We start from the raw sequence: 12,202 nt of genomic DNA on the forward strand, positions 1-12,202 counted from the left end.
ACTTCTATCTGTCAGCCACTGACTGCTTCATTTTCTCTCATATCCTAAAATCCACCCTTTTAAAGTGTACAATTCAGTAACTTTTAGTGTATTCACAGGTTTGTGCAGCCATCACCACTAACTCCAGAACATTTTGTCACCCCACGAAATGGATCCATTTTGAGGGCCTGCGCCTCTCTCTCCAGCCACACTTCCCCTCGGGACTATGAGACCCTGCTCTGTCCCTTTCTGGCCTCTGCCGGCGGCCTCCCTGCACCGTGCAGCCAGGGCAGTACCTTCCTGTTATCTCTCTCCACCTTCATCACTCCTGCACCTGTTTGGGTTCCTCCCTCTCCTCTTTATCGACTGGGCAGAATCTGGGGTCATGTGGAGATGGAGAACATGAACTTTGCTGAGCCAGCCTGGATTCAAGTTCTAGAAATGACATTAACCTCATGACCTGGGCCAGTCCCAGGACTTCGCCCTGTGGACGGGGCTTTGGTGAGCTGCCTTTTCCACCGAGCTGCACCGGACTGGTGCGCGGGTGTAGCTCTCTGGAGTGTGTGTCTAATCTGTGATTGACTCTTGTCTGCTGGACTGGGAGGAGTCTTTCCTGTCACCCAGCAGTTCTGCGTCCAAGTGAAGGACAGCTGAGAAGCACTTGCTGCGCCCGAGGATGCATGCCTAGAGGGCCAGGCAGCCTCGCTTGTAACGGTAACGAGTCAGGGACGGCCTGGGCGGCTCGCAGGGGTGCAGTGCCTGCCCAATTCAAATGAAAGCTGCTGTGTCAGTGTAGACCATTTCCCCAAATCCAAGGTGATCTTAAAACACTTGGAGAGCACATGTTTGTGTTATAAAAGTATATTCTTCTTTAAAAACATTTTTATTGATTTCAGAGAGGAAGAGAGAGATAGAAACATCAGTGATGAGAGAGAATCACTGATCAGCTGCCTCCTGCACGCCCCCTACTGGGGATCGAGCCTGCAACCTGGGCATGTGCCCTTGACCAGAATCGAACCTGGGACCCTTCAGTCCGCAGGCCGATGCTCTATCCACTGAGCCAAACCAGCCAGGGCTAAAAGTATATTCTTAAAACAGTGCATTACTTATAAACACATGAGCAGGGAAAGAATGCAATTATGATGCTGCAGGTTAATGATTACCTTTGAGGAGGAAGGGAGTGGAATGGTGGTCAGTTTCTCAATGTATTAGAAATGTGTGGTTTTTAAAAATAGGCATATGTGAACAGTTCTTAACATTAAATCTCAACATATGGGTCTTTGTCATACTCTTCCGTGGATCTTTTTGTATTTTTAAACTTTATCATAATTTAAAATAAAATATTTAAAACCAGATTATTATAATGTGATTTTCTAAAAGATGTGTAAACAGACTTGTGTGAATCCTGAGGAAGGACTCAGGAAAGCTTGACGTGAGTGTTGTGGTTGAACTTTGGATTGAAGAGCTGGCCGGACTTTGCCAAGTAGGGAGGCGGGAGGAGGGGCGTTCCAGGCAGGGGGGCCAGGGCAGCGTCAGCTATGAGAGACCCTCCGCATGTTTAGGAAGCGGTACGTGTCGGTGTGGCTAGAGAGAGGGTGGGAGGAGGAAACAGCCACGTCTGTGTCCTGTGGAGGTCCCACTCCGGTGCCTCGGGTGGAGGCTGACGGGAGAAGTTCCCCGTGTTCTTGGTCCCCTTTCCCTCTTTCCTGCCTTTGTTGGAATTGAGTATTTTTATGATTCTGTTGGGTCTTTGTGTATCTTTCCTGTCTCCATTTAACATGTCTAATCTTTCCTCTAGCTTTTTGAAGATATGGTATACAGTTAGGACAACTGTTTAAATGTCTCTGTCTATTAATTCTATCATCTGTGTCATTTCTGGGTTGGTTTTGGTAGATTTTTCTCTTCATTATAGTTCATGTTTTCCTGCTTCCTTGTATGCCTGGTAATCCCTCCCTCCCTCCCTCCCTCCCTCCCTCCCTCCCTCCCTCCCTCCGTCCCTCCCTCCGTCCCTCCCCTCCCTCCGTCCCTCCCTCCGTCCCTCCCTCCCTCCGTCCCTCCCTCCTTCCCCCCCTCCCTCCCTCCCTCCCTTCCTCCCTTCCTTCCTCCCTCCCTCCCTCCTTCCTTCCTCCCTCCCTTCCTTCCTTCCTCCCTCCCTCCTTTCCTCCTTCCCTCCCTCCCTCCCTCCCTCCCTTCCTTCTTTCCTCCCTCCCTTCCTTGTTAATCCTCACCCAAGGATATTTTTCCATTTTTTTTTTTTTTAGAGAGGGTAGGAGGGAGGGGGGAGACACACACTCACACACACACACACACACACACACACGCACACACACACACAGAGAGAGAGAGAGAGAGAGAGAGAGAGAGAGAGAGAGAGAGAGAGAGACATTGATGTGAGAGAGACACATCGATTGGCTGCCTCCTGCCTGCAGCCTTCAGTGACGCTCTGTCCACGGAGCCGAACTGCCAGGACACTGAGTTCACTGTGTTGGGTGCCGGGCGTTTCTGTGCTCCTGTGCACGTTCTTGGCCTTTTTCCTGGGACGCGGTTAAACCACTTGGGAGCAGTTTGTTCCGGTGGGTCCTACTTTGAAGCTTTGTTAGGTGCCCAGCCCAAGGCAAACGTCTCCCAAGCACTTTGTCTAGTGCCTGAGAATTAGGAAGTTCGCCCGGTGACGGGGGGAAGAGTGTCCCTGGTTCCCTGTGAACTGGAGGTTGTTCCTGTTAGCCCGTTGGGTGCCTGGCCTGGAGGCTGCCTCACACGCTGCTGTCAGCACCCAGCTGGAGCCTGCACCTCTGTGCCACTCCCCTCCAGCGCTCTGTCCCAAGGCCAGCGCCTCGGCCTCGGCAGGTGGCTCCACCTGGCTCCTCTGCGGCGCCCAGCACCACGGCCCTCCCCAGGCAGGAAGCTGGGCAGGGAGCGGGTCCTCTCGTTCCCTTCTGTCAGGGACGGCTCTTCCTCATTGCCTGGTGTCCGTTTTCTTGAAAACTGTTCATGTATTTTACCCTTTAATTTTTTTTAGTTGTTGCAGGGGGCAGGTAAATTGCTCCCTGTAGCAAAAAGATCCAGAACAGGTTTTAGAGCAGGGGTGGGCAAACTTTTTGACTCAGGGCCACAATGGGTTCTTAAACTGGACCGGAGGGCCGGAACAAAAGCATGGATGGAGTGTTTGTGTGAACTAATATAAATTCAGAGTAAAGGAGCGGAGGGGAGAGCAAGAGAACCGGATAGCACAGCTGGATCCGGCCTGCGGGCTGTAGTTTGCCCAAGGCTGTTTTAGAATGAAGGTGTAAGGTGGCTTTTACAATAGCCATGGACCTGGGAGAATGCTGACCCCGTTCGGTGGGAGAGAGAGCAGAGGCCTTTTCCTGGGTGGCCATCAGGGAATGTATGTGTCTAGGGAAGGGAATGCTGAAGACTAGTTTCCAAAGGCAAACCGTGACTTCCATGCGAGTGCACAGTGAGTGGCCCGGCTCCAGGTGCCCATGCTTCCGCTGGAGACTCGGAGTCAGTCATTTCACCGGGCAGTGTTGGGGCCTGATCCGGAAATGGTACGTGGAGGCCACTGCCGGAGCACTTTCAGATGCTTCTAGACATTGTGATGGGTTATCTGTCACCTTGTGACCAGGAATATGCTTTTTTGTGTTTTGTGGTTTTTTTTTTTTTTTTTTTTTTTTTTTTTTTTTTAATAAATCTTTATTCAGATTATTACAATTATTTCTCCTTTTTTCCCCCATAGTTCCCCTCCAGCCATTTCCCACCCCACCTTCTGCCCTTACCTACCCCCCACTGTCCTCATCCATAGGTGTATGATTTTTGTCCAGTCTCTTTATGAACCCCCCCATACCCCTTTCCCCCTGAGAATTATCAGTCCACTCCCTTTCTATGCCCCTGATTCTATTGTATTCACCAGATTATTCTGTTCCTCAGGTTTTTAGTTCACTTGATTTTTAGGTTCACTTGTTGATAGATATGTATTTGTTGTTCATAATTTTTATCTTTCCTTTTTTCTTCTTCCTCTTCTTTAAGAATACCTTTCAGCATTTCATATAATACTGGTTTGGTGGTGATGAACTCCTTTAGCTTTTTCTTGTCTGTGAAACTCTTTATCTGCCCTTCAATTCTGAATGATAGCTTTGCTGGGTAGAGTAATCTTGGTTGTAGGTTCTTGCTATTCATCACATTGAAAATTTCTTGCCACTCCCGTCTGGCCTGCATAGTTTCCGTTGAAAAGTCAGCTGACAGTCGTATGGGTGCTCCCCTGTAGGTAACTAACTGTTTTTCTCTTGCTGCTTTTAATATTCTCTCTTTGTCTTTTGCTCTTGGCATTTTAATTATGATGTGTCTTGGTGTAGTCCTCTTTGGATTCCTTTTGTTTGGGGTTCTGTGGGCTTCCTGGACTTGTAAGTCTATTTCTTTCACCAGGTGGGGGAAGTTTTCGGTCATTATTTCTTCAAATAGGTTTTCAGTATTTTGCTCTCTCTCTTCTTCTGGCACCCCCATAATTCTGATGTTGGTACGCTTGAAGTTGTCCCAGAGTCTTCTTACATTATCTTCAACTTTTTGGATTTTTTTTTTTGCTTTTTGCTTTTTCGGTTGAGTGTTTTTTGCTTCTTTGTATTTCAATTCTTTGACTTGATTTTTGTGTTCCTCTTGTCTGTTTTTGGGTCTCTGTATAATATTTTTTATTTCAGTCAGTGTATGTTTAATTTCTAGTTGGTCCTTTTTCATCTCTTCGAGGGTCTCGTTATATTTATCGGCCTTTTCTAGGATATTCTTAAAAAGCCTTATAACCGTGGTTTTGAATTCTATATCCAGTCGTTTGTTTTCCTCCATTTCTTTCGTTTGTGATCTGATTCTTAGACGCCGCATTTTCACTGCTTCCCTGAGTTGGTAGATTTGTGTGCTAGGTTTCCAATTTGGCCCAGTGGGTCTGCCTCCCCAGTTAACCTGAGGTGGACACTCTTGGTGCACCCCTTTGTGGACTGTGTGTACAGCCTTGTTGTAATTAAGTCTTTATTGTTGTTGGTATCACTGGGAAGAATTGACCTCCAGGCCAGTTGGCTGTAAGGATCAGCTGTGTCTATGCTGGGAGAAGTCCGGTGCTGGAGACAGCCTTATAGGATTAGACTTGCCAAATTGCAATAGCCTCTGTGCTCAGCTTGGATGGGGTGGAGTCTCAGTCTTGGCTTCCCGTCAGCCTTGCCCTTGCTAGCACGTGTGTGCCTTCAGTCCTCTGCCTTCCCGGCTCCCGATTCTCCGCCCGAGAGTCCAGACTCCCCCCACAAGAGCGTGGGTCTCCGGGGGCTCGCCTGGAACTGGGGTTCACTGCAGTCAGAACTGGGGCTCACTTCAGTCAGAACTGGTGTTCAGTGCCATCAGGAGCCTCTGACTCCCTTCTGCTAGGGAAAGCCTGTGGCAGCCTCCGCAGCCTTTGTGCACACTGGCGCGAGCGGACTTTCAGTCTTCCGCCTTCCCCGGCTCCCGATTCTCCGCCCGAGAGTCCAGACTCCCCCCACAAGAGCGTGGGTCCCCGGGGGCTCGCCTGGAACTGGGGTTCACTGCAGTCAGAACTGGGGCTCACTTCAGTCAGAACTGGGGTTTTGTGCCGTCAGGAGCCTCTCACTCCCTTCCGCTAGGGAAAGCCTGTGGCAGCCTCCCGCAGCCTTTGTGCGCACTGGCGCGAGCGGACTTTCAGTCTTCCGCCTTCCCCGGCTCCCGAGTCTCCGCCCGAGAGTCCAGACTCCCCCCACAAGAGCGTGGGTCCCCGGGGGCTCGCCTGGAACTGGGGTTCACTGCAGTCAGAACTGGGGCTCACTTCAGTCAGAACTGGGGTTTTGTGCCGTCAGGAGCCTCTCACTCCCTTCCGCTAGGGAAAGCCTGTGGCAGCCTCCCGCAGCCTTTGTGCGCACTGGCGCGAGCGGACTTTCAGTCTTCCGCCTTCCCCGGCTCCCGAGTCTCCGCCCGAGAGTCCAGACTCCCCCCACAAGAGCGTGGGTCCCCAGGGGCTCGCCCGGAATAGGTGTTCAGTGCAGTCAGAACTGGGGTTCAATGCGGTCGGGGGCTCCCTTCCCCCTTCCGCCAGAGAAAGCCAGCCAGGCACTCCGCCGCCCTTCCTCTCTGCGTGCACAAAGACCCTTTGCCGTACCTCCAATTCTCTGTGAGCTTTTCTCCTTCCTTCTAGTTGTAGAATTTTCACTCAGTCAGCTTTCCTGCGGTTCTGGATGGTGTCCGTTCTGTCTTTTAGTTGTAGTTTTGAAATTGTTGTGCGAGGCAGCAGTTTAGGTGTTTACCTATGCCGCCATCTTGGTTTCTCCCTGTTTTGTGGTTTTTTTTTGAGAGAGAGAAAGGGAAATAGAGGGGCTGAGGGGAGAGAGAAACATAGTTTTGTTGTTCCACTTATTTATGCATTCATTGGCTGATTCTTTTTAAAATATATGTATTTTTATTTATTTCAGAGAGGAAGAGAAAAAGAGAAACATCAATGATGAGAGAGAATCCTTGATCGGCTGCCTTAAGTCCATAACCTGGGCATATGCCCTGACTGGGTCGAACTGTGACCTCCTGATTCATAGGTCGACACTCCACCACTGAGCCATGCCGCCCTCATTGGCTGATTCTTGAATGTGCCCTGACCGGGATTGACTGGCAACCTTGGTATATTGGAATGATGTTCTAACCCAGTGGTCGGCAAACTCATTAGTCAACAGAGCCAAATATCAACAGGACAACAATTGAAATTTCTTTGGAGAGCCAAATTTTTTAAACTTAAACTTCTTCTAACGCCACTTCTTCAAAATAGACTCGCCCAGGCCGTGGTATTTTGTGGAAGAGCCACACTCAAGGGGCCAAAGAGCCGCATGTGGCTCGCAAGCCGCAGTTTGCCGACCACTGCTCTAACCAATTGAGCTATCCAGCCAGGGCAGGAATATGCATTTCTGGAGGAGACAGCGTGAAGTTACTACACTGGCCCCAGCCGGTTCGGCTCGGTGGGTAGAGTGTCGGCTTGTGAGCCACAGGGTCCGGGTTTGCAGGCTCCTCCCTGGCCCAGGCCCTGGTTAGGGCTCGACTGACCTTTGTGTTTCTCTCACTTCAGTGTTTCTCTCTGTCTTTCCCTCTTCCACTCTCTCTGAAAATCAATGGAAAAGTATCCTCAGGTGAGGATAAAAGTTACTAAAGTGGACAACTCCAAAGAGATCCTTCCCACATCTTTGAAATCTGTGTGTGACATTCCAACAACGAGCTCCTTAACCAGACGTGGGATTGGTGTACGCCGTCGGCACCAGGCTCTCTGACACAACATGCAGTTTTCCATTGCTTCATCCTGAAATGTTGTGATAATTTGAATACTAAGTAAAGATACTGATTTTTGCTTTCCTTTTATCTGCCATTTTGGTAACTTACTTTATAAAAGCAGAACTTAAAATAGTGTTTTCCTTTTTATTTTTCAGGTGAAGCGATTATCAATCTTATACTGAATGAAAAAAATTTTCTTAAAGTTGCATATACTCCAAGAAAAACCCCCAAATGTTTTTATATTTTGCCTGAATACAAAATTTAAACAAGAAGTTTCCACAGAAGGTAGGATGGTTTTCCTTTTTTATTCTGCGTTACTGATAATTTGTGCAAATATACGGAATAAATTTCTGACAGCAGAAATTTGGTTTTGAAGGGTGTGTAGTCTATTGTCTGTTGGTTGTTTTTGATCCTCCTGAATCTAGTTTCGAGGAGCTGTGTTGTGGAGAAGTTACGTGTTCGCTCCGAACTGAAGCGTAAGTCAAATAGAAGGGGGCAGCCATGCACGTCTAGTGAGCACACGTGAGCTAGAGCCCTTACACGGTCCTGGGTGCCGTCCAGAGCACACTGTCCATGTGGAGCAGGGGTCCTCCAGCTTTTAAAACGGGGCTATTCACTGTCCCTCAGACCGTGGGAGGGCCGGACTATAGTTAAAAAAAAAAAAACTGAACAAATTCCTATGCGCACTGTGGGCCTGGGATGAGTCGGCTGCTAAGCAGGACAGGCAGCGGCACCCAGCGGGCTAGATCAATGTCCTCGGTGGGCCGGTGGCCCGTGGGCCGTGGTTTGAGGACGCCTGATGTGGAGGAGGAAAAAGGGAGGGAAGGCCCGGTCGGCGTGGTTCAGTGGTTGAGTGTCGACCTAAGAACCAGAAGGTCACAGTTTGATACCCGGTCAGGGCACATGCCTGATTATGGGTTCAATCCCTGGTGTGGGGTTGGAGGAGGCAGCCAATTCTCTCTCATAATTGATGTTTCTCTCTTTCTCTCCCCCTTCCTCTCTGAAATAAAAATAGATTTTGAAAAAAAAGGGAATGAGGGACTCCTGTGTCCTCAATATTGGGTGCTCCTAAAAAGCTCTCCCATTGCACTCCAATTAGATGCTGGATAAATCACAGTAAATATGGTTTCTTGTGATCACTTTGGTGCACTAAAAATTAAGATACTGCTCCAAAGTCCAAAAGAGAAAAAGAAAAAGGAACAGTGAGCGTTATGATAGTAATCCTTTGTTCCTTGCTGAAGAAAACATAAACCCTCCTCAGAGGAAAGCATGCATAGTGTAGGCTTTTATTTAATGTATAAAATAGTGGATTTTATACATTACCCTTAAGCAAACTTGAACTGCCAATCAGAAAACACACACCATTGTGAGGAAGAATTAGTAAAATTAGATGCCCTGAGGACTGCACATGTTGAATAGTCAGATGCAGTATCCTATATAATAAAAGCCTAATATGCTAAGTATCTGACCATTCGTTCGACCGTTTGAACAGTTGTTATGACGCACACTGACCACCAGGGGGCAGACACTACTGATTGGTAGGTTAACTTGCTGCTGGGATCCAGCCAATTGGGACTGGGCGAGACGGGCCGGACATGCCCTGAACCCCTCCCACGGTCCCTCCCCAGCCCCGATCATGCACCAGTGGGGGGCCTCTAGTGTATCTATATATATAAAACCATAATATGCAAATAGACCGAACGATGGAACAGCCAAACAATTGGTCGCTATGATGTACGCTGACCATCAGGGGGCGCATGCAGAACATGGTGGGCGTCAGCAGCAGGGGGCAGAGCATAGAACATGGTGGGCGTCGGCCGCGGTGGGATGGTGGAGTAGGTAAGCAGGAGTGCCAGACCAAGGCGGGGTGCTGGTTGCTGTCATTGGGGTGAGCCTCTGGTGTTTACTGAAAATTCTTTGCTCCTGCACGCCATGGTCCCACCCAGTGCTCGCACCCGCTGCCAGCGCCCAGTGCTGGCCCCAGTCTCGCTCCACGCAGTCAGCAGGTGCGAGTGGGGCCAGCGCCATCAGCGGAGCGGTGGTGGTGGGAGACCAGGGGCTGCGGCGGGAGGGGCCGGGTGGAGGCGTGAGGATGGGCCGAGACCCACCCCTGTGCCCACCGCAGCCTCTCGGCCCACAGTTCCTTTCAAGGTGCACAAATTCATGCACTGGGCCCCTAGTAATAACATATGGAATATTTAACAAATACATATAGAATAAAAATTAGTAATGCAAAACAAAGTATCAAAGTGATCCAAGTAGAACTTTCAGAAACGAAAAAAAGTTGAAATAAAAAACTCAAGGGGGTCAATGGGAGGAAAAAAGGGGCATATGTAATACTTTCAACAGTTAAGAATTATTAAAAAAACAAAGAAAATTCAATATATGTGGAGTAGACACCTTAAACATGGCAGAAGACAGAATTGTGACCTGGAGTATGTAAATGAAGCAGTTACACAGTGTGCAGCCCTGAGAGTGGGAGATGGAAATGAGAATGAGAGAAAGTGGAGGGCAGAATAGTACCGTGTAGTTGGCCTCCCAGAATGGAAGCGCGCTGTGTCCAAGCAGCATAACTAAAAAAAAGCACATACCCATGCACTGGAATCGTCGAGCATGAGAGACAGAAGGATCTTCAGTCCACAGGCCAACGTGCTATCCACTGAGCCAAACCAGCTAGGGCTGTTTCTTCCTTTCACTTCTTTTAATCTTCTTTGTGTGTGTGTTTGTTAATCCTCACCTGAGGATATTTTTTTCATTTATTTTTTTTAGAGTGGAAGGGAGGGGGAGAGACAGAGAGAGTGCAAAGTCTATGGGAGAGAGGCACATTGATTGGTTGCCTCCTGCACGTGCCCTGCCTGGGGCCAGGGTTCAAGCTTGCAACTGAGGTACGTATCCTTGACCGGAATCGAACCTGGGACCCTTCAGTCCATGGGCCGACGCTCCAACTACTGAGTCAAACCAGCTAGGGCTTCACTTCTGATTTTGGATTTTTATTCATGTTTCAATTAGGCCATTTTTGGGGTCTCTCCCCCAGTTTAGACCTGGTCTCATTTGTTAATCAGTCGATTGTACAAATATTCACTGCTCTCCATGCACTGGCGTCACCATTTTTCCCAAGCCACGTAGAATTCCAGTCTGTGCTGGTGACGGTGTGACCGCTGCTCTTCCGGAGGTGAGAAAGCCTCCTGGGCCTAGGGTTTGTCCCTTACCAGTGCAAACACTTCCTTCATGTTGGACACAAGCTCCAGTGTCAGAGCATAGAACATGGTGGGCTCGGGGGAGGCACGCACTCAGCTCTGCGCACTCAGCTCTGCGAGCCGTGCCCGCCGCCCCGCACCACCGAGCCTGTTCTCTGCAGCAGGTGACCCGTCTCTTTCCTCCTCCCCTTTGCAGTCAGGATCTGTGGGGGCACCGCGAGCGGCCACTCTTTCAGGCTCTTTAGGTGGGTAACTCAGTCCTCACAGCAGTTCCAAGCGTCACGGAGGCTCACTGTTCCCGGTTCACAGTGCAGAAACCAAAGTACACGGGGCCACATAACTAGCTTCAGGCCACGCAGCCAGTCCAGGACTTGGATTGTAAATCTTTTAGGTTCTAATTTCTCTTAGCAACGGTCTGTACCTCCGTGTTCTTTTGTGAAGGGCTCGTTTGGAACTATAGGACCATGTGGCAGCATTTCTCTTTGGGACCTACCTTCAGTCTGATATCATGCTGACCAGAAAAAGTAAATAGAGATGTGGAACTTGAGGTTCCTTTCGGTGGCTGTTGATAAGCGTCTGGAAGATGTTGGTGATACTTTGCTAGGCATTCCAGAGCCTGGCGGGCGGAGGCGTTGTCAGGGTGTGGCAGGAGTCCTGGCATCTCACATGTTGGTGCGGGGCCTGCAGTCTCATGACGGGACCTGATGGGTGGGGATGCCGTGGACGTGTCACCTGGGAAGGAGAGCGAGAGCTCCCTGGGGTGGGGCAGCTGAGGAGGTGCCAGCGCTTCATTGGGCTGTGAGTGTGCGGGGCTGGCAAGGGTGCTGGCAAGTGAGGAGCGTTTGGAGGAGGAGGGCAGTGTTTTCTGAGAGCATTCCTTTGACGTTGGAATTAGCCACAGTGCCATTGGGATGAACTTTTAAAGGAAGCCACCGATGCGATCAGTATTTCCTAAAATGCATAGATAACTGATGGAAGCGGAAATGTCCTCATTCAGGGATTTTTGACTTAATGGCATAGCACAGTGTGCTGATGTGAGCTCATGAGCTGTGGTCTGAGTTAATGGTTGTAAGAGTAACCTAGTTTTATTTCATGTGTCATGTGGTGGTAAAATAATAGAGATCCTCAAATGCTGGTCTGTGATACGGGTGGAATGAACAAAATAAATGTAATGAGGTGAGTTTTCTTAAAACGATATTTTTTGAAAGTGAGACATTATCCTTAATCCTGAAATGATGGCTTTCCTTTTTTGATATTTGATATTTGAAAGTCATTATTTTCTGAAATGAAGGTAATTGTAGAGGATATTTTTTTCCTTTCTTTTCCTTTTCTCTTCTGTGTCTCTTTTTCTCTCTCTATCTGCAGCCAGTCCTCAAACCCGGCACTGCTCTGTCAGTCAGCTCACGTCACTCCCTCAATCCTTTGTCGCCATCTCACCGTCCTCACAGCCTCCTCACAGGGTGGGCTCCGTCTCCCGAAACCCCTCTCTTTGCTCCTCTGCAAGCACCTCCTCTTCACTCAAGCTCTGTCCCGAGTTTGCAGCGATTCAGCCCGTCCTCTGGCTCCACTTCATGCTCCTCCTCCTCCTGCTGCTCCCTCCACACGTGCAGGCACTTCCTCTCGGAGGTCTGGAGCCCTCAGATCGGCCACCAGGGCTGGATCGGCTTCTCCCAGAGCCCTGTGGATGTCTCCCGGGAATCACTAGGGGTCTCAGTGGCAGCGAGGACGGGGAG

The 12,202-nt window shown here is 49.4% G+C and overlaps 1 protein-coding gene across 3 annotated transcripts in view; it reads left to right on the forward strand.

Moving 5' to 3' along the window:
• PPP6R2 (protein phosphatase 6 regulatory subunit 2) overlaps positions 1–12,202 on the forward strand; it is a 59,114-nt gene that overhangs the window by 11,823 nt on the left and 35,089 nt on the right. The window contains exons 1-2 of one of the 3 annotated variants that reach the window (XM_080659086.1): positions 7,248–7,329; positions 7,428–7,557. The exons of 1 other annotated variant lie outside the window; for it this stretch is intronic. The gene's annotated coding sequence lies outside the window, so the exon portion shown is untranslated. Of the gene's footprint in view, positions 1–7,247; positions 7,330–7,427; positions 7,558–12,202 lie in introns of those variants that run through there. One more of the 3 variants, XM_080659085.1, reaches the window with a different exon arrangement.

Source organism: Plecotus auritus (genome assembly GCF_963455305.1).
Source record: "Plecotus auritus genome assembly, chromosome: 3".
Classification (NCBI taxonomy): domain Eukaryota; kingdom Metazoa; phylum Chordata; class Mammalia; order Chiroptera; family Vespertilionidae; genus Plecotus; species Plecotus auritus.